Below are 21,053 nucleotides of genomic sequence, written 5' to 3' on the forward strand. Positions count from 1 at the left end.
TACCAGCATTAGGTCTACAGTTAGCTCAGAAAAGTTAAACACTTTAAAGTCTTTTTCTGTGTTGTAAACAATTTTAAAGTTCCTAGAATCACTTACTGCAAGATTGCTCAGAGATTCCAGTTGTTCCTCCTGTTGTAGTATGTTCTTGTAGTCCTTTGCCTCAAGTTGTAAGTTGAGGCTGGTTACTGAAAATTTGGGGCATCTCTTGGTGTAGAATTTACCATATTTTGTTGTCTGTTACTGGAATTTGACAGTTCTATGTCATCCTGACTTCTGTTTGCACTTCTGTTCCCCAATTTATAATCCAAACAGCTCTGTTGGTATGAGTTGTTCTCCTTCCGTCCTTTTCTAGATGTTACATTTCCTGGATGAGTTGAATTCCCTGTAGACCCTCCTCTGGCTTCCATTTGGCCAATCAGAGCTCTGGATTGCAATAGAGCCGACTTTTAATAGGCTGACCCAGTCTCATAGGCATGTCTATCTCTGTTAAGCTTTTTCAGCTTGCCATTTTGAAATGTACTGGTCTATACTGGTGAATGATCTTTCATAATCAAATTTATACCTATTAAAGTCCACATTTTCCTTGATTTTTTTGGTCTAGGATTGTTGCTTCCTCTATTGATTCATCGGCCCATAACTGATAGTGTTTACAACCCAGCCACTGGGGATGCACAAGCCAGTGTATTTCTTTGTGCCAGTCCCAAGCCTGGATAAATGGGGAGGGTTGTGTCAGGAAGGGCATCCGGCATAAAACCTCTGCCAAATGACTTTATGCGGAGAACATTTCGTATTTCCATACCGGATCGGTCGAGGCCCGGGTTAACAATGACCGCCACCAGTACTGTTAGCCAACAGGGTGCTGGCAGAAATTGGGCTACTGCTGGCCGAAGGAGAAGAGGAGGAGGAAGGCATGCCCGAAGGTAGGAAGAGAGGAGGAAGGTTAGGAGTGTAGTAGTGAGGGTAGGAACTTTGAATGTTGGCAGTATGACTGGTATAGGGAGAGAGCTAGCTGATATGATGGACAGAAGGAAGGTTGATATATTGTGTGTGCAAGAGACCAGATGGAAGGGGAGTAAGGCCAGGTGTATAGGAGGCAGGTTCAAATTTTTCTATCAATGGTGTGGATGGCAGGAGAAATGGGGTAGGGGTTATACTAAAGGAACAGTATGCCAAGAGTGCTTTGGAGGTGAAGAGAGTGTCTGATAGAGTGATGTTTATAAACCTTGAAATTGATGGTGTAATGATGAATGTTGTTAGTGCATATGCTCCACAAGTTGGGTGTGTGATGGATGAGAAAGAAAAATTTTGGAGTGAGTTGGATGAAGTTATGGTGAGTATACCCAAGGGTGAGAGACTAGTGATTGGAGCAGACTTCAATGAGCATGTTGGTGAAGTGAACAGAGGGGATGAGAAAGTGATAGGCAGGTATGGTGTTAAGCAAAGAAATGCAGAAGGTCAGATGATTGTGGATTTTGCGAAAAGGATGGACATGGCTGTGGTGAATACGTATTTTAAGAAGAGGGAGGAGCAAAGGGTGATGTACAAGAGTGTAAGAAGATGCACACAGGTGGATTATATCCTATGTAGGAGGGCCAGACTGAAGGAGATTGGAGACTGTAAAGTGGTGACAGGGGAAAGTGTAGCTAAGCAACATAGAATGGTGGTCTGTAGGATGACGTTGGTGATGAAGAAGAAGAGGAGGAGTGTGAAAGCAGTGCCAAGGATTAAATGGTGGAAGTTAAAAAAGGGTGATTGGGAGGTGGAGTTTAGGGAAGAGTTAAGACAGGCACTGGGAGGCAGTGAAGAGTTACTGAATAGCTGGGTAACTACAGCAGAGCTAGTAAGGGAAACTGCTAGAAAGGTGCTTGATGTGACATCTGGACAGAGGAAGGAGGACAAAGAGACCTTGTGGTGGAATGAGGAAGTACAGGAGAGTATACAGAGGAAGAGGCTGGTGAAGAAGAAGTGGGATATTCAAAGGGATGAAGAAAGTAGACATGAGTATAAGGAGATGAGGTGCATGGCAAAGAGAGAGGTGGTGAAGGCTAAGGATAAGGCATATGGAGAGTTGTATGAGAGATTGGACACTAAAGAGGGAGAAAAGGACCTGTACCAATTGGCTAGACAGAGGGACAGAGCTGGGAAAGATGTGCAGCAGGTAAGGGTAATAAAGGATAGTGAGGGAAATGTACTCAGAAGTGAGGAGAGTGTGTTGAGTAGATGGAAAGAGTACTTAGAGGGGCTGATGAATGAAGAAAATGAGAGAGAGAGAGAAGGTTGGATGATGTGGGGATAGTGAATCAGGAAGTTGAACAGATTAGCAAGGAGGAAGTAGGACAGCTATGAAGAGGATGAAGAATGGAAAGGCTGTTGGCCCAGATGACATACCAGTGGAAGCATGGAGGTGCTTAGGAGAAATGGCTGTGGAATTTTTAACCAGATTGTTTAATTAAATTTTGGAAAGTCAGAGGATGCCTGAGGAGTGGAGAAAAAGTGTTTTGGTACCTATCTTTAAGAATAAGGGTGATGTGCAGAGCTGAAGTAACTACAGAGGGATACAATTGATCAGTCACAGCTTGAAGTTATGGGAAAGAGTAGTGGAAGCTATGTTAAGAAAGAAGGTGGTGATTAGTGATCAGCAGTATGGTTTCATACCAGGAAAGAGCACTACAGATGCAATGTTTGCTCTGAGAGTGTTGTTGGAGAAATACAGAGGAGGTCAGAAGGAGTTGCATTGTGTCTTTGTGGACTTAGAGAAAGCATATGACAGGGTGCCTAGAGAGGAGTTGTGGTATTGTATGAGGAAGTCGGGAGTGTCAGAGAAGTATGTAAGAGTGGTACAGGATATGTACGAGGGTAGTGTGACATTGGTGAGGACTGCGGTGGGAGTGACAGATACATTTAAGGTGGAGGTGGGATTACATCAAGGATCAGCTCTGAGCCCTTTCTTACTTGCAGTGGTGATGGACAGGTTGACAGATGAGATCAGACAGGAGGCCCCGTGGACTATGATGTTTGCAGATGACATTGTGATATGTAGTGAGGGTAGGGACCAGGTTGAGGAGGCCCTGGAGAGGTGGAGATATGCTTAGAGAGGAGAGGAATGAAGGTCAGTAGGGCTAAAACAGAATATATGTGTGTAAATGAGAGGGAGAGTAGAGGAATGGTGAGGATGCAGGGAGTAGAGTTGGTAAAGGTGGATGAGTTTAAGTACTTGGGAACAACAGTTCAGAGTAATGGTGAGTGTGGAAGAGAGGTGAAGAAGAGAGTACAGGCAGGGTGAAATGGTTGGAGAAGAGTGTCAGGAGTGATTTGTGGCAGACGGGTACTAGTAAGAGTGAAAGGGAAGGTCTACAAGAGGGTGGTGAGACCAGATATGTTATATGGGTTGGAGACAGTGGCATTGACAAAAAGGCAGGAGTCAGAGCTGGATGTGGCAGAGTTAAAGATGTTAAGATTTGCACTGGGTGTGACTAGGATGGACAGTATTAGGAATCAGTATATTAGAGGGTCAGCTCAGGTTGGACAGTTTGGAGACAAAGCAATAGAGGTGAGATTGTGTTGGTTTGAACATGTGCTGAGGAGGGATGTTGGGTATATTGGGAAAAGGATGTTAAGAATGGAGCTGCCAGGTAAGAGGAAAAGAGGAAGGCCTAAGATAAGGTTTATGGATGTGGTGAGAGAGGACATGCAGGAGTTTGGTGTGAAAGAGCATGATGCAGAGGACAGGAAGAAATGGAAACAGATGATCCACTGTGGCAACCCCTAATGGGAACAGCCGAAAGAAGATGACGATGATGATGATGATGATGAAATGATAGTGTTTACACATGACTGCTTGTAATTCATAACCATGCTTGTCAAAGAGTTTCAGTAATTTTTGGTGGAACTCTAAACCCTCCACTAATCCTGTAAGAAACTGCCAAACTCTCAGTCCTTTAGGAGTGATGTTCTCACTCATACACTCTTTAAAATAAGCTATTTCCAGATGCAGTTTTTTGTATTTTAGTAGTCTTTGATCAAATTCTTTTAACATCTGTGTAATGTCTCCTTCTCCTCTAGCCAGTTTCTCTGTTTCTGAACTCCTTGGTGTTTGAAGGAAACGGGCTCTTTCAGCCATGTGTTCAGTGATGCAGCCCCAATAAGCCCTGAGGGTACTTCTTGGTGCATAAATCTTGTTTCATGAGTTTGTGTTAGGTCTTGTGGTCTATTTTGTAACTCCACAGCTGTGTTACATGCAGTACCATTGACTGGACAGTTCACTGTACTGGACAAGGTTCTATTACCCTGTCTTCCTTCCTGGGCCAACTGAGTGGCCAAAGGTGGTTGAGAAGTACTTGGAGAGTTAAATGAATGCACTGATAAATTAGTCTTAGTTATAGAATCAAGTCTTTTAGCAATGTCTTCAACTCGCTGACTAAGAGCTCCTATTAGGAGGGTAAGATTACCTACATTGTTGTCCTGTAACAGCATGATGGGTGAACTTGCTGGGTCTTCCAAAGCCATGAGTGCAAACACAAAACCTGGAAAAGTAGAAGACCAAACAACAATCCAAGACACATGCGGAAGAAGGTAAGTCCAATCCAAATACTGTATTTCCTTTTCTTTAATTTAGCACAAACAAAAATAATAAAAAATACAGAATATATTGAACTAGAAAGTAAAACTACTGTGAACACAAAGCGCTTTTTGTTCCACCTGGTGGTGAGACTTCTTCAGGTAAAGGCATGCCATACTGCATAAGACAGAAAAGTGTTTTGAAAATCTTTATGCATTACTATTTTTATGCATTAGTATATTTTATTACTTTTTTATACTTCATCATTCTGTCATATGCACTTTAAGCACATTTATATATTTTTAATATTTTCAAATATTTTTAACAAAAACATTTTTAAAAGGTTCTCAAATATTTAAATATTTTAACAACTGTATGTTTACATATTATGAGTATGATTTACTATGTCACAATACTGGACAAGAGAGTGTGTATACTTACTTGCCTTTTAATAAGTCCAGAGTGTGTTTTGAAAGAAACTCTTAAAGGAAGTAATTATTTATTGAATGGACCCTCAAAGCATAATTCAGTGTGTTGGGAATAACCCTCACCCATTGGCTGACTAACAGCATGCTTGCACCATGGACTGTATTTAAATGCACTGGTTTTAGTGAATGCCTTTACCTGAAGAAATCTCACCACCAGGTGGAATGAAAAGAGCTTTATGTCCACAGTAGTTTTACTATCTACTTCAATATATATTCTGTATTTTTTATTATTTTTGTTTGTGCTATATTAAAGAAAAGGAACTACAGTACTTGGAGTGGACATACCTTCTTCCGCAAGTGTCTTGGATTATTTATCTGTTTGTTTGCATGTTTATTTATTTATTGATTGATTCACATTTGATTTCCAGGAAAGTACAACTGTGTAGAAGCTCATTTTCAGCGAAGGCCCAGTGAAAAAAGCCTCAGATTATTACAAAATATTTTAAGAAAAATAAATTTACAATCTTCAAAAACAAACAAAAATATTAGCAGTTTAAATAATTCAGTGATAATATAAAAACATTGCTTAAGAATTAATACAAGTGATATGATAATTGTTTAAAATGTATAGACATTTTAGATAGTTTGTAGACAAATTCAAGGTAAGCTAGTCTAATACAAACATGAATTGCAATATGAAGTGAGGGAGAAACAGGTTTGTGGTATATTTAGAGAGAGAGTCAGGGAAGAGAATTTGATAGATGTAAGGAAGTTAGTGAAGATAGAAGATTAAGGAGGTATAAGGAAGGAAAAGGTACTTGTTCACATTTAGGGATATAGTTCATCTTAGTTTTGAGCAAGAACAGAGCTATATTTTAGCTAGGAAGTCTTTCAGAGTGGTTTTGAAAGATGGGATGGAGAATATTGATCTGATGGATACAGGTAAGGAGTTCCAGGCCTTAGCAACCATGTAGAAACACAGACAATGCCCAGCCAAGTTGATAGGTTCATAGGATCATATGAAGTTACTAGGCTATTGGCCCTGAGGCCCTTACAAGCCTAGTCAAGAATTTAACCCATGTTCCAACAAGTCAGCACCCGATGCCCCTGTCCAGCAGGGACACCGGTGGAATCCCAGGGATGTATTTTCTGTCCCCCATCCAGTTATCCAGGTTGTGCTTAAAACAGGTTAATGAGGTACTCTGCTTGATGTGGAGAGGGAGTCTATTCCACAGAATGGGGAGTCTCCAGGACAAAAATATATCCCACTATAGATGTCACAGAGCAGGTTGAGGTCACGCATGCGGGTTACTTGAGTGGAGCTTGACTTGCAGATATGCAGCAGTCTCATTAAGGCGGGGCCTGAGATTGCTTTGTATGTCAGACAGAGGACACCTCTGAGGAATCTGTATAGTACTGAGCAGAGGGACAGGGCTTTTTGCCTATCTGTGTAGGGTAGATGTTTGAGACCCTGGATTCTCCTGTTGAGGAACCTCTGTGGTCCTTCTAGCTGCTACTGCATGTGCTTTGTGAGGTACACGCTGAAAGGGGCATTGTACTCAATAATTGGTCTTATAACGGAAGAATACAGGGATGTTATGACCTCCTTGTACCTGGATGAGATACCCTTACTAATGAGGTAGGCCATGCAGAAAGCTTTCCGCACAACACAATATGGTGGCCAAAAGTCAGTTTGCTATCAACCAGTGTGCCCAACTCCCTCACAACTGATCATGTGCTTAGGACCTTGTTATTAATGTGATAATTTGTAGGGATATCACTCTGCCCAAAGAGGATGATGATGCATTTTTTGGCATTCAGTTTGAGGTCATATTTCTGGCACCAGTCATTTGTTTGGGTGAAACCCTTTGGAGGATGTCCACATTACTAGGGGAACTGATGACAGTGCCCAGCTTGTGGTCATCTGCAAACTTGGTCAGTCATAATCCACTGGTTTTAGCCTGCATCTCAGAAAAGTATATCCCAAACAACAAAGGCCCTAAGACCAATCCCTGGGGTACATCGCTTATTACAGGTCTACTGCTTGAGGTGGCTTCCCTTATTTTGACTAGGTGGGTTCTATCAGTGAGCCAGTTTGTTATCCATCTGGTAGCATATGGATTAATGCCTAATTGGGAGAGTTTCTCTGTCATACCTGAGTGGGGAATCGTATTGAAGGCTTTGGCCAAGTCAAGGTAGGTCGTGTGCACTGTGTTTCCCTCATCCATGTCTTTGGTGACTATCTCAAAGAAGTCAACCAAATTTAACAGGTGTGACCTCCTCTTGACAAAAACCAGACTGTGTGGGATGAAGTGTTTGGAAGTTGCCAATGTCCTTGATGATGAGATCCATGATAATCCATTCCATGGCCTTGCAGATCAGGCTAGTCAGGCTAATAGGTATATAATTTCCTGCATCTGTGGATGCTCCACCTTTGTGTAAAGGGATGACAGTGGCTGCTCTCCACTTGGCTGGGATAAAGCCAGTACTCAGGCTTTAGTTGAATAGTGTGTCTTATGGTGCTGCATGCTCCTGCCTGAGTTCATATAGGTTGCAGCCTGGGATGTTATCAGGTCCCATAGAGGCTGTATATTTTGCCTTTGAGAGGGCAGTGATGAAATGCTCCCTAGAGATAAGGTGAGGAGGGCAGGTGCTGGGGATGTCCTGATTTACTGATGGGGTGACAGAGTGGTGATGTTTTCACTGAACCTGTCTGCAGCAAGTTGGCTATATGTACGGTGTTTGTGTATGTGGTGACCTTGACCACCAGTTCCGAGCAGATCTGAGTGCTTCCTTTGAGACTGCGGACATATGTGAACAAGGACATATGATTGTCTTTAGTAGATGTGGCCAGTTTGGACTCGATGTTTGCTTTTGAGGATTTCATTAGTGCTTTTATTTGCTTGCTCATGCTAAGGAGAAAGTGCTTCCAATTAGGCACCTGCTCATTCTTGGTCATGAACAGCATTTCTTTTTCGTTTTATTATAGAGGTTATCTATTGCAGATGTCCACCACACAGGTTTACTATTCCTTGAGGAGGAGGATTTTGTCCTGTCTGGTACTCATGATTCCAAGCAGCTTTAAAAATCATCTTATAGTACTTTAGTGTAAGTCTGGACATATGTGCCAGTTCTTATGGAGAGGGAGGTGGTTGTGAAACTGTTTATACCTTCCCTCAGGAGCTTGTAATCAGCTTTAGAGAAGTTTTTTTGTTTGACCCTAACTGGGGGGGTGGGGGGTGACTTCTAAAGTGACCATTTTTTGGTTGGATCTTACCAGGGAGAATGACACTGTAGCGATGCTGCACTGGTTACTCGTGTTGGTAAATACAAAGTCCAAGATATTATCACCTCTTGTGGAAGTGTTAAGCAGCTGGTCCAAGGCATTTGCATTGATGAACTCAAGGAATCTCTGGACATTTGTGTTTTGGCATGAGAAGTTCTTTCAGTCTATGGATGGATAGTTAAACTCGCCCAGGATCAGGGTAAAGGGTTGAATCTTGATAGAGGAGAAGAGGTCCAGATAGGTGGAGTGGGCAACTTGAGTCAAAGTTGTGGGCCTGTAGCTAGCTATGATTTGAATAGGGGTCTTGTCAATGGTTAACTGTGCCTGGAGTCTCCTGTACGTCATACTGCTTGACCAGCCTGGAGGTATGTATATCTTTAATATATATGGCAACCTCCTTTTTCTTTGCTGCCTACAGTTTGGGGTCTGAATGTATTACAGGATGAGTAATCTGGTATGGCTGAGGCGCTCTCCGCAACTTTCAACCATGTTTCTGTCTGAAAAAATGGCAGCCTCTTCCAAGGTTACAAATGCTTGCAATGAGTGCAGTTTCATGTTTAGACTCCTAGCATTTAGCACCATGACCTTTAATTTGTGTTTTGATGACATTTTCATGTTGCTAGTTTTGACCTCATAGCATTACCTAAAAAAGGCACTATGGGGGAGGCAAGAGCTTTGTAGACAGACAAGAGTTTTTGGTCACTGGATCACAATGACCGACTAGGAATATAGTTGTACAGAATGTTTTTTTAGTTTTGGACAGGCAGATGGATGCTGGATAATTTTATAGGTGGTAAGAAGCTCTGTATATGTTAGTTGATGAGGCAGTTCTAATCAGTTTTGACTTTTTAATGCTAAGCAATGGTGGGTTATGAAAGGGGTATTTGCTGCAAATTTAGCACCTTTGTTATAGCATTGTTGAAGTTTCATTTTTTGTGAAGCCTGGAGGTTAGTAAGGATGGAAGCACCATAAAGAAGTGTGGGGAGGAGATAAATACAGGCAAGTGTAGTTTTGGTTGCATCTATGAGAACGTTTTTGGCTCTGTAAAGCATCCCTAGTTTTTGATGAGTTTTTCTCATGCAATTTTGTATATGCAGGTCGAATGGAAGCTTATCATCCACTATCACCTCTGGTAATTTGCTATAAAAAGTGACTTCAGGGATTGTATTATCAAGAGATAAGACTTGAAATTTTGTTTTTTCATGACAGATTTGGGGAAAAAGGAGTAGTTTGGTCTTTTTAGGGTTGACCATGAGTTGTGAGTTACAAAGCCATGTTTCAGTGGCTGTTAAACCTTCCTGAGTAATTTGTTGGAGGTGTACCATGTTGTTAGATGTGCAAATGAGAGTAGAATCATCTGTGTATTGTATTAGGGTGTCCTGTTGTGTACATGTGTAGAGAATGTTGGTGAATTGTTAAAGAGTAGGGGACTAAAGACAGAGCCTTGTGGCATACTGGTGGTGAATGGGAGGTAAGAAAAGAGTGTGGAGTGCTATTTTACTGACTGATACTTATTAGATAGGTAACATTTGAACCACAGAAGATGGGCTGAGACAGACCTAGTGAGGACATTTGAAGTAGAAGTTTGCTGTGACAATGTGTCAAAGGCTTTAGATAAGTCTAGACATAAGGAAAAGACTAGTTTGCCATTATTTATAGCTTTATTGACAGTATCTCCACAGGTTAGAAGGGCAGTGCTAGTACTATGGGAAGGATGAAAGGCATGTTGTGTAGGGGATAGGATTTCTTCCTGCAGGAAATAATCTAGCAATTGTTTTTGAATGCCAATACATTTTTCAAGTATTTTGACGAGGGGAGATAAGATTGCAATAGGTCTAAAGTTATTGATGTTTGTTGAATTTCATCCTTTGTGCACAGGGATAATGTGTGACTTTTTCCAGAGTGAGGGAACACGGGATTCCTGGACTGATGTATTTATAAGGATTGAGACAGGATTGGCAATGCTATTGACTGCAATTTTTAGGTACTCACTTGGAAGGTCATCAGCTGAAGAAGAGCATAATTTAAGTTTGTTTACGAGTAGTTTTAAAAAGGATGTGGGTACAGGTTTGATGGTGAAAGTGGATGTGGTACTATATGGCTGTTGGGCAGGGATGGGATTAGATGTTGAGGAATCCTTGGTTAGAGATGCTATACCATCCATAAAATAAGAGTTGAACTGTATTGCAGTTTCAAGTGGTGAGTTATTGCGACAGGAGTTTGGGTTGAATTTTTGGCCAGGATGTAGGATTTCTTTAATGGATATCCAAACTTTTTTTAGGGTTATGCTTAGTATTATTCTGAAAGTTATTATATTATAGTTTTGTGCCTTCATTTATTTGCTTTTTAATACAATTGCAAAGCATTCTAAAGTTTTCAAGCTATTGAAGTGTTTTATATTTTTGCCATTCTTTCCACACTTTTTATCTGTCCTGCATTAGCATTTTACCCTTTTTGGATAGCCAAATTGCATTATTTGTTTTAGTCTCTTCCTTCTAGGAGTTGAAAGGCTATTTAGGATATTTATAAAAGTTGTATTGAATTAATTTACAGCATCAACTAAGTGGAGGATTTTTAGGAAGTTCCAGTTAATAGATGATAGTGTGGTAATGAACATTTCTGGATTAAACTTGGAAAGGTTGCGTATTGTTTTATAAATATACTGTGTGTGAGATGTCTGGTTGATTAGATTGGGTGATGATCACTGACAGAGTCCGACATTGCACCTGTGGTGGTGTATTTACTAGGGTCTGATACTAGGATTCAGTCTAATAGGGAATTTGATGTCTTTCTATAATGTGTGAGGCTATTAATAAGTTGTGTGAAACCATATAAGTTCATGCTAGATGTGGAGGAGTTAGAGTTTATGTCCAACTAATTGACATTCTCATCACCTTGTAGTATTGTTTGTAAAAATAGTATGGATATACAATGTAGGATATCTTCCAGTATAGCTGTATTGTCACCAGGAGGGATGTAAAAGGGCAGTAATACATATTTTTGTAATTGTTTATTTTGATGAAAGCAGTAAGAGGCTCTGTTGAACTGAATTTTGGCATTGGTTTGCTGTAAGGGGAAATGTGGTAAGTGCTGGGAAATGTTAAAGCAATTCCACCAGCTTTCCTCTTTATACAGTCATTATGAATGGTATTATAGCCAGGAGATATAACTCTGGAGCCATTTATGCTGGCTTTAAGCCAAGTTTCAGTTACAGCAAGAATGTCAGGTTTATGCTGAGTAATCCAGGCATGTAGCTCAGCAGTTTTATTTACTTTGCTTCGAACATTTATTGCAGCAAAAATTAGACTACCAGGTTGGAGATTGGCTGTTGGGTTAGAGAAGAGTGTGGGAGAGAATTATCTTTGTGTTCACTGTGATATGTGGGGGCAGGATTAGGGAGGATATCTCCTCCTAGAAGGATTTTATATATTGGGGAACTATGCATGCTTGTCTTTTGGAGAGGATTCTTTCATTTAATTTTAATTTGACTTGAGTTGAAGTGCAGCTAATCAGTCTATATTTGGAATAAAGGTGAGGGGCAATATTAAATAGGTCTGATGTAATGTGTGGAGAGTGTAAAGAGAAAGTATGGATACTGGACAGAGTTGGAGAGATATTGAAACATATCCTTGAGTCATGATAGGATGAAAGGTGGCACAGTAGGAGGAGAAGAATAGAGGATAAGCTGAAGAGTAGCATAATTAATTACCAGGATCTGTATTTTATAGATGTCAGGCAGTGGGGAAATAGCAATGAAGAAGGAACCAAGAAGCTGCAGGGCAGTAGGAGATTTAGTAATGATGGATTCTGAAAACTGGTGGAGGAGAGGTAAGGTGAGAATTATTTTCCATAAAATAAGAGAGATTGTTCTGGTATCATCTCTGGAATATAAGGACTAGAGGGATATAAAAGGCTACAGTATAACGATGTAGTCAAAATAAGAAGAAATTGGGGTTTATTTGAAAAAAGTACATGATACAATGCAGTAAACTTGTAGGAGTAGGGCCTTGTGGCAGAACTTCTGGAGTACTGAGGTCAGATGTAGTGACTATATGCTATTATACAATGAAAAAATTGTCAGTAAACCTGTAGGAGTTCGGCTTTGTGGCAGAACTCCTGCAGTATCAATGTTAGGTGTAGTGAACACAGGCTATTATACAATGAAAAAATTCTCAGTAAACTTGTAGGAGTAGGGCCTTTTGGCAGAGCTCCTGCAGTATCGAGATCAGATGTAGTGAATGCAGGCTATTATACAATGACAAATGTTTCACTATACTTGTAGGAGTAGGGCCTTGTGGCAGAGCTCCTGCTGTACTGAGGTCAGATGTAATGACTGCAGGCTATTAAACAATGACAAAATACTCATTAAAGTTGTAGGAGTAAGGCTTTGGGGCATATCTGCTGCAGTATTGAGGTCAGATGTATTGACTGCAGTCTCAGCTCTATGATGAAAGATAGTGACTGAGTGCAAGAGGACACAACACAACTCAAACACATGTAAAGCTAGTGGCATGGATACTATAAGCAATCATGATAATAAGACCCTAAAATCCTCCTGAAAAGTACTTTTGAAACTATTTTTTAAGAAATGTTTTGAGGCAAGAGCTATACCAGTGGAAAAAAAGACAACAACCATTAGGCCAGTCTATAAGAAGAAAGGAGAATGTTATATTTTGAAGAACTATGAACCTGGTAGTCTTCTGTGTTGTTCAGGTAAACTAATGGGGTGCAATAGTTCTAGAAATGTTACAAATGGAATTATTGAATAAGGGGAAAATATATGTCAACATGCATATCTCAGTGCTAGACTGATTATCCTTTGTGATCTCAGTGTCTATCAAAATGTCATGGAATGGACAGAAAATGAATCACAGGTTACCTTTCTATCTCATTTGACTCTGAATCATAAACATCTACTTAACAAATTATCTAGTACATTTCTGTCTGAAACATTGTTTAGATGAAGACAGTGACTATCAAATAGAACATGGTGTATACAGTGGTAAAACAGAAGACGTCATATGCATTATGAAAATTAAGATGTGCCTCCCCGATCAGTTTCTGGACCTCATCTATTCAATATTTATCTATCTATCTATCTATCTATCTATCTATCTATCTGACATCATCAACAATAACACAATTTTTGTTATTTATACAGTTGGCATTAAACTGGGTAAAGTAATTTGTTCTGTGTTTGACAGAGGAATCTTGTAAAGGGGACTAAAATGTTTCAGTAATTACGCACAACAAGATAAGATGAAGATAAACTTTGGGATATTAAAGTGTATTTCCTTTGGGCCATATAAATACTACAAGCCTTAAACTATGAGTAACATAAAATTAGAAAAGGCAGAATCTTTTGGGGATTTGGGATTACCTGTAGATAAGAAACACTCCTTTAAAAATTCTGCTGAGGCAGTTTGTCTATCAGCCAACTGGACTGTGGGTTATATACTTATTTTTTTAAGAGTAGAGCAAAACAACTGATGAAGGAATTATGTAAGGTCTTGTTTGATCAAAACTGGAGTACAGTGCATTTAATGAGGTATCCATGGCATAAAATACATATAGAAAGACTTGATATGTTCAGAGGCATAACACTAAAAGAATAAAAGATACAGGGAGTATGAGTTATTATAATAGATTAAAATTAATAATTTATTCTCACTGTCCTTTAAATGGCTGAGAGGAGATCTTTCAATGATGTGTGTGTTTTTTTAAGAAACATTTTCCTCAGAATGTGCTGGTTTGTAAAAAAATGCAGTAAAACATTCATAATTAAGAACAGGTTTCTGTAAAAAATAACACAGCTGGTAGTTGGTTCTTACACAGAGTGGTGGATTGATGAAATAAAGTTCTGGATGACTTAAGAAGTATACCTGATATGAAAAAAAAATAAAAATTACAATGGTCTCACACTTTGCTGATTGTTGTTTCATGTCATAAAGGCACGCAAAATGGGTCAATTTGATTGATCCCTGCCTATACATTGTATTGTCTTGGTATGTAGTTGGTAGATTATATGGATGTGGGAAAGAATGGCAAAGTATTTCATTTATTTCCTGATATTTATACAATATGGAAGAAAGGCTTATTATAATTAAAAAAATAATTTTGAGGTCAGTCACTGGCTGGTCTAGGCACCTTGCAGTGTGAACAGTGTCTCTATGTTGATGTGACACCCCAATCCCATGTACAAAATGAAGAAAAAGGTGTTGATGGCAATGTTGATTCTGACAAATTATGTACATATAAATGATAGTAAGGGAGAGGAAATACTATAAATTAGAAATCACATATAAATGTGTTCTGAGTGCCTGAAGCATTAGCCAGGTTAAATGTAATGAACCTTTTTAAACCAAGCTGGAATCAAGATTTCTCTTTGATCCAAAGTAAAAATGCAATGTGGCACAGAGACATGGGCATGATGCCAGTGTTCTCAAAATGGAAGTTTCTTACAGCATGAGGTACTGGGCTGTTGCATTCTGTTCTTAGCACATGTATTTATACCTCAGCTAAAGATTCATTTAATTCAAATATCTCTGCAAATTATTTTTTTTCTGAGCTTGGTGAACAAACATTATATATATATATATATATATATATATATATATATATATATATATATCACAACAAAATCACTATACAAACAGTTTGTTATACTATTCAACAAACAACTAACAAAACAATACACTGAAAATGCTGTGCTTGGGACATATGTTTATTGTCAAGTGCTAATAAGGAGAATGACTGCCCTGCACTAATCATATGATTTACCTTAAGCTGATATGACTAAAGAGATGCTATGTTAGACAGAAAAATGAGGCCACATGGGAGGTGTTAACTAGCTGCTCTACTTAATTGAAATTATCTTTAAATTCATTTCCTTTATGCTTATATTTCTGATGCATCATGGTGTCTTACAGTTAAAGAATTTTAATCAAATATCTGTATAATAATCCCTGGAACTATTACTGGCTCCATTAAGTGCCTGATATAGATGGTTGAAAACTCAGTGAAAAGTTATGATCCAAACCAGGATTTAATTGAACACTTACCAAATGTTCTGCTGTTACAAAGGAATAAGGGCCTTTTCTCAAGTAGTTTTAGGGGTATGATAACACTCACATCATTAACTTATTCCCTAAACCCCACCTTCTACGCTAGTTCATAAGTCTGAGTTCCATCTGGACTTAGCCCACCCCTGGGTGGGTGAACATAGGTGCAGAGATCTCAGATTCAGTAAGTCAAGTAGGGAAAAAGGAATCATCTCAGTGTGGACTGTCCTTGGCATCTGCTTTATTTTTTATAAGCTATGATTTACAGCTCTCCCGCAATGGACCAACAAGTATGATGCAGTATCTTTACACTGATCCCAGGAAAATTCTACACTTCCACAAACCTGCAATGCTTGGCTCAGTCTGCACATACTCCCTGACAGAACTCATGTCCCTACGTCCCTCTGCATGCAGAGGACATTTTCAAGCCTTACCCAAAGGACGCTTCAGTGACAAAGTTAACCAGCCCCTTTCATAAAGGATGGGCAAACTGGCATCAGCCACTCACTCCTACCTTTCCTAAACTGGGGTTTGTCATGGTGTAATGGTTAAGGTGCTTACCTTAGAAACCCAAGGTGTAGGGTTTGATTCTCACATGGGGTATGTGGCTACGCTTAAATGGCCCATAAGGGCAGTTAGCCTAGTACTAACCTATGAACCTATAAAGCCACTAGTTAAATCAGATCATCTTAACCCCAATCAGAGTTTTATTTTCATTAATGACTGAAACCACCATTTATTTTAATTTGACTGAAACAATGTTTCTGTAATTCATTTTTTGTTACATTTGTGTGCGTGTGTGCGTGTGTGTGCATGTGTGTGTGTGTGTGTGTTTGTGTGTGTGTGTGTGTGTGTGTGTGTGTGTGTGTGTGTGTGTGTGTGTGTGTGTGTGTGTGTGTGTGTAAGGTTTACTATCATTTTAGTGATCTCTACAATGTCAAATCACTAAATAATGTGACTAGAAGGTCACAAGACGAGAATTCAGAAGTTGCTGGAACAATGTAGAACATCGGATCTCCTGACCTGCGTGGACAGAGGAACAAGTGCTAACATGGGTCCAGAAGAGATGGCAAGTCTGGGTGTCCAACTGTCTGGTCACATTATTTAGCAATTCACATTGTAGCAATCTCTAAAATGATATTAAACCTATATATATATATATATATATATATATATATATATATATATATATATATATATATATATATATATATATATATATATATATATATATATATATAAATATGCTATCTGTGTGTGTGTGTGTAGTGTATGCAAGCATGCGAGCACCTGTTTGTATGCATGTGAGCTATTTGATTTCCATTTTACTTAGCTTATTTAATTACTTAATTATGTTGGTGTTGCATTAAATGTACTTTGAAATGCATTCTTCTTCGGCAATTACCATAAGATTTTTTCAAAAAACAGGAAGAACTGGTTTGGTGAGCCCAAAAGTCAAATAATCCAAAAAAAAAACTGCGAACAGTACTTCAAACCAAATTTGTTTTAATAATCACTCCAATTAACATTTAAAGCAATGGAACTTTAAAAACCTACTATAATTTCAAAGCTCTGGTTTTTAATACAGATACAAGAGACAAAGTGTCATTTAAGCCAAGTTCAAAGACAGAATTTAAAAGAAATTGCCATTTTAACTCACACAGTTCAATGTTCAATTCCCACCAGCCACCTCTTAATGATTTGTGCACTACCTCCAATATACCAAATTTAAATCCTTTTAAAGCCCACACATTTCAATGAATGTTTAAATAAGGCATTTCTCTCATTTTTATGAACCATTGTGTACATATGTTCATATATAAGTTTCCTTAATGGTCGCTCAGTTTTCCCCACATAGACGTTTTTACAGGTATTACAAACTGCTAAATACACTAAACCCTAGTGACACAATTTCAAGGTTTGAAAGTTACTGGTTTCACCCTATTGGGAATACTGATATTTTTCTCTTCCAAGATATATTTACAAAACGAACAACATCCACATTTTGTTGTACCTTTTTCAAATAGGTTCCTGTCAATTAAGTTGCCTTCAAATATATGCTTCAAATTTCTCCCCATTTTGTGTACAAAGTGGGGTTCGTCCCCTAAGATTCGTGTGATGTCTGTGTTACTCTTAAAGACCACCCACATTTTATTTCATAATTTCTTTCACCTCTTTCGAACCATCTCCAAATGGGATAACAATAACAATAGTTCTAACAATGGTACAGAATTTTTGGATGTTAAGGTCAGTAAAGACCTTACTAGAATAAAGTTTAGTTCAACAATTTTTCGTAAGGATACCTTCTCGAATAGTTATTTAAATTTCAATATTCAGCATCCCTACAAAACAAGAAGGAACATTCTGAAAGGTCAGCTGTTCAGGGCTACCAGAATGTGTTCTGAATGGGATGCATTAACAAAGGAAAGTTTGCTTATTACTAGTTTTTTTGCAGAGAGAGGCTATCAGAAGGACCTTATTTTAAGTGTGACCCTTGAGGTAATTCAAGTGTGTGGGGGCTAAGTTCAAACCCCTATTAGGATCAGGTTGAGGGAATGTGATATCCCGAGTGGAACCAGGGAAGAGGGATTTTCACAACAGTATGATTATCCCCTTTGGAGATGGTTCGAGAGAGGTGAAAGAAATTATGAAAAAATATTGGGTGGTCTTTAAGAGTAACACAGACATCACACAAATTATTAGGGGGCGAACCTCACTTTGTACACAAAATGAGGAGAAATTTGAAGCATATGTTTGAACACAACATAATTGACAGGAACCCATTTGAAATGGGTACAACAAAATGTGGATGTTGTTTTTTTTGTAAATATATCTTGGAAGAGAAAATTATCAGTATTCCCAATATGGTGAAACCAATAACTTTCAAACCTGGAAATTGTGCCACCAGGGGTTTAGTATATTTAGCAGTTTGTAATACCTGTAAAAACTTGTATGTGGGGAAAACCGAGCGACCATTAAGGAAATGTATATATGAACATATGTATGCAATGGTTCATAAAAATGAGAGAAATGCCTTATTTAGACATTCATTGATATGTGTGAGGTTTAAAGGATTTAAATTTGGTATAGTGGAGATAGTGCACAAATCATTAACAGGTGGCTGGTGGGAATTGAACATTGAACTGTGTGAGTTAAAATGGCAAATTCTTTTAAATTCTTTGAACCTGGTTTAAACGACACTTTGTCTCTTGTACCTGTATTAAAAACCAGAACTTTGAAATTATAGTAGGTTTTTAAAGTTCCGTTGCTTTAAATGTTAATTAGAGTGATTTATAAAATAAATTTGGTTTGAAGTTCTGTTCGCAGTTTTTTTGGATTCTTGGACTTTTGAGCTCACCAAACCAGTTCTTTCTGTTTGTTTGAAAATGTTTTAGTTTTCAGGAATACATTTTTTGCCTTTTTTGTTCAATTGTGGTTATTGGGTGAATTCTGGTTCGAACAGAACAACAATATGACTCAACTCATGCAAAAACTACAAGATCCAGAATGCCCCAGACCGCGTAGTTCACATGCTTCCAAAGGCCTGACGTGTGTCCGGAATCAGAGTGACCTTTCATCACTTGGAACAAGCTACCCAGAAGTGGTAGCACCAGAATGTTGGCAGAGTTGAAAGCATCCACCTACGAGGGTTAATTTCCAAGAATGGATTAGGAAATATATCCAGCTGTTGAGTCCCGAGAACGGTCCAATTTCCACGGAGGAACCACCAATGACATTTAATAAAAAACTGCTGGACTTAGAGTCAAAATTAATTAAGGTTAATAAATTAATTCATACTTGACTGAATGTTTAAGACGCAAGCAAATGCCTAATGGTTTGCATCTTTTTAAATTTCCCACCGGTATTTTTCTGAAAGACAAAGACAAAAAGAGAGTTTTACCTATGTTTGACCGTTTTGGTCTTGAACTGGTGCAGTACATTGTTCGTTTGAACAATTCTTTTATTGAAGAATTATTAGAGAAAGTGTCAGTATTAAACAAGGAAATTATGGATGATTTACTGTTTGAATTTAATATTCAGAGCTACGACAGTATGTACGATTGTGTTGAAAAACAGGTAGATAGCAACATGGACAGAAAAAGGAAAAAGCTGAATAGGGATAGTGATGAATATGAACAAACTTGTGAGGAAAATAAACCCACTAGGTCAAAAAACAACACGGACCCCAAGCAGCTCACTGTTGTCCTCCAAATCATGATAAAGGACCATAAAAAGTTAAAAAAGATGTTGATTTATTATTAAGCGTTCAATTTTAAAATCCACTTTTCGTCGCATACACCTTACTCAACTTCATCAGATAAAATCATGTGAGCAGTCATTTCTAAATGAAAACACTCTATATAGGCTCCTAACTAGGTCACATGAACATGATAGTAACATTGTTATTGGCTAGGTGTTTTTACAACTATGTAGTTGTGTCAAAATTAAAAGTAACTTGTCACGTTAATATTTAAATTTAGGTTGCAACTGTGACCCAACTTCAAGCTCCAGTCGCAATTTTAATAATGTGTATTTTAATAATGTGTATCCTACATTTAAAGAACTTGGTTAGATAATAAGAATGTGTCACAGATTATTATAGTAGAGTCGTGTGTTTAACTTACAAGTATCATGAACACTGTTATTCACGAATACATATATGTTTTAGTAAGTTTTTTTACCTGCTTAATATAATTGAATCATAATGATACTAATATTTCAAATTTATAAGTGGGTGAAAATAGGATTGAGCACATTACCCACTCTTAGCGAGATGTTTAATAGAAGAAAGGATAATAACTGCTTGATGTCGTTGGTAGCGACAAAATTCTTTTATATCAGATTTAGTAGGAAGAGCTTGTATGTTGTAGTATGTATACACGCACTATCTAGTGCGGTTCAAAATTGTGATTGGAACTTGAAGATGTTGGGTCACAGTTGCAACCTAAATTTAAATATTAACGTGACAAGTTACTTTTAATTTTGACACAACTACATGGTTGTAAAAACACCTAGCCAATAACAATGTTACTATCACGTTCATGTGACCTAGTTAGGAGCCTATATAGACTGTTTTAATTTAGAAATGGCTGTTCACATGATTTTATCTGATGAAGTTGAGTAAGGTGTACTTAACGAAAAGTGGATTTTAAAATTGAACGCTTAATAATAAATCATCTTTTTTAACTTTTTATGGTCCTTTATTGTGATTTGGAGGGCAACAGTGAGCTGCTTGGGGTCCTTATTGTTTTTTGAGATAGTGATGAATATAAAAGCGGAATAGAGTACCCTATGCCTAAAGCATACAGTAATGTTGCATTTAGTTAGAACAACATTAGACCTGTGTTTGATGAGGGGGATGGGGGTATTAGCTTGAACACTGAAGTTTACGATACGGAACAAAGGAGTGAACAACAGTTGAGCAGCAATCCCCCACTTAGGATATCCGAGAGGATCTATAACCATAATAAGCAAGGAACAACCAATGGTTACAACAACAGTAATTCTTTTTGCCACACCCCAGCACCCCAGGCTACCAGGAATCACCCCAGGGGACAGCAATGGGGGAGATTCAGAAATTATTGAATTAAATTAGTTCTAATTTAATTAGGAGGGAGGAAGAGAGTCGAAATGAAAACATAGTGGCATCCCATGATGGGAGAGTTTTGAATTTTGAGGGTTTTAATATTTTCAATTATTCCCACCTGGAAATTTCAAA

The sequence above is a fragment of the Protopterus annectens genome, chromosome 11.part0 (assembly GCF_019279795.1).
Source record: "Protopterus annectens isolate FY-2018-M chromosome 11.part0, PAN1.0, whole genome shotgun sequence".
NCBI classification, from domain to species: Eukaryota; Metazoa; Chordata; order Ceratodontiformes; family Protopteridae; genus Protopterus; species Protopterus annectens.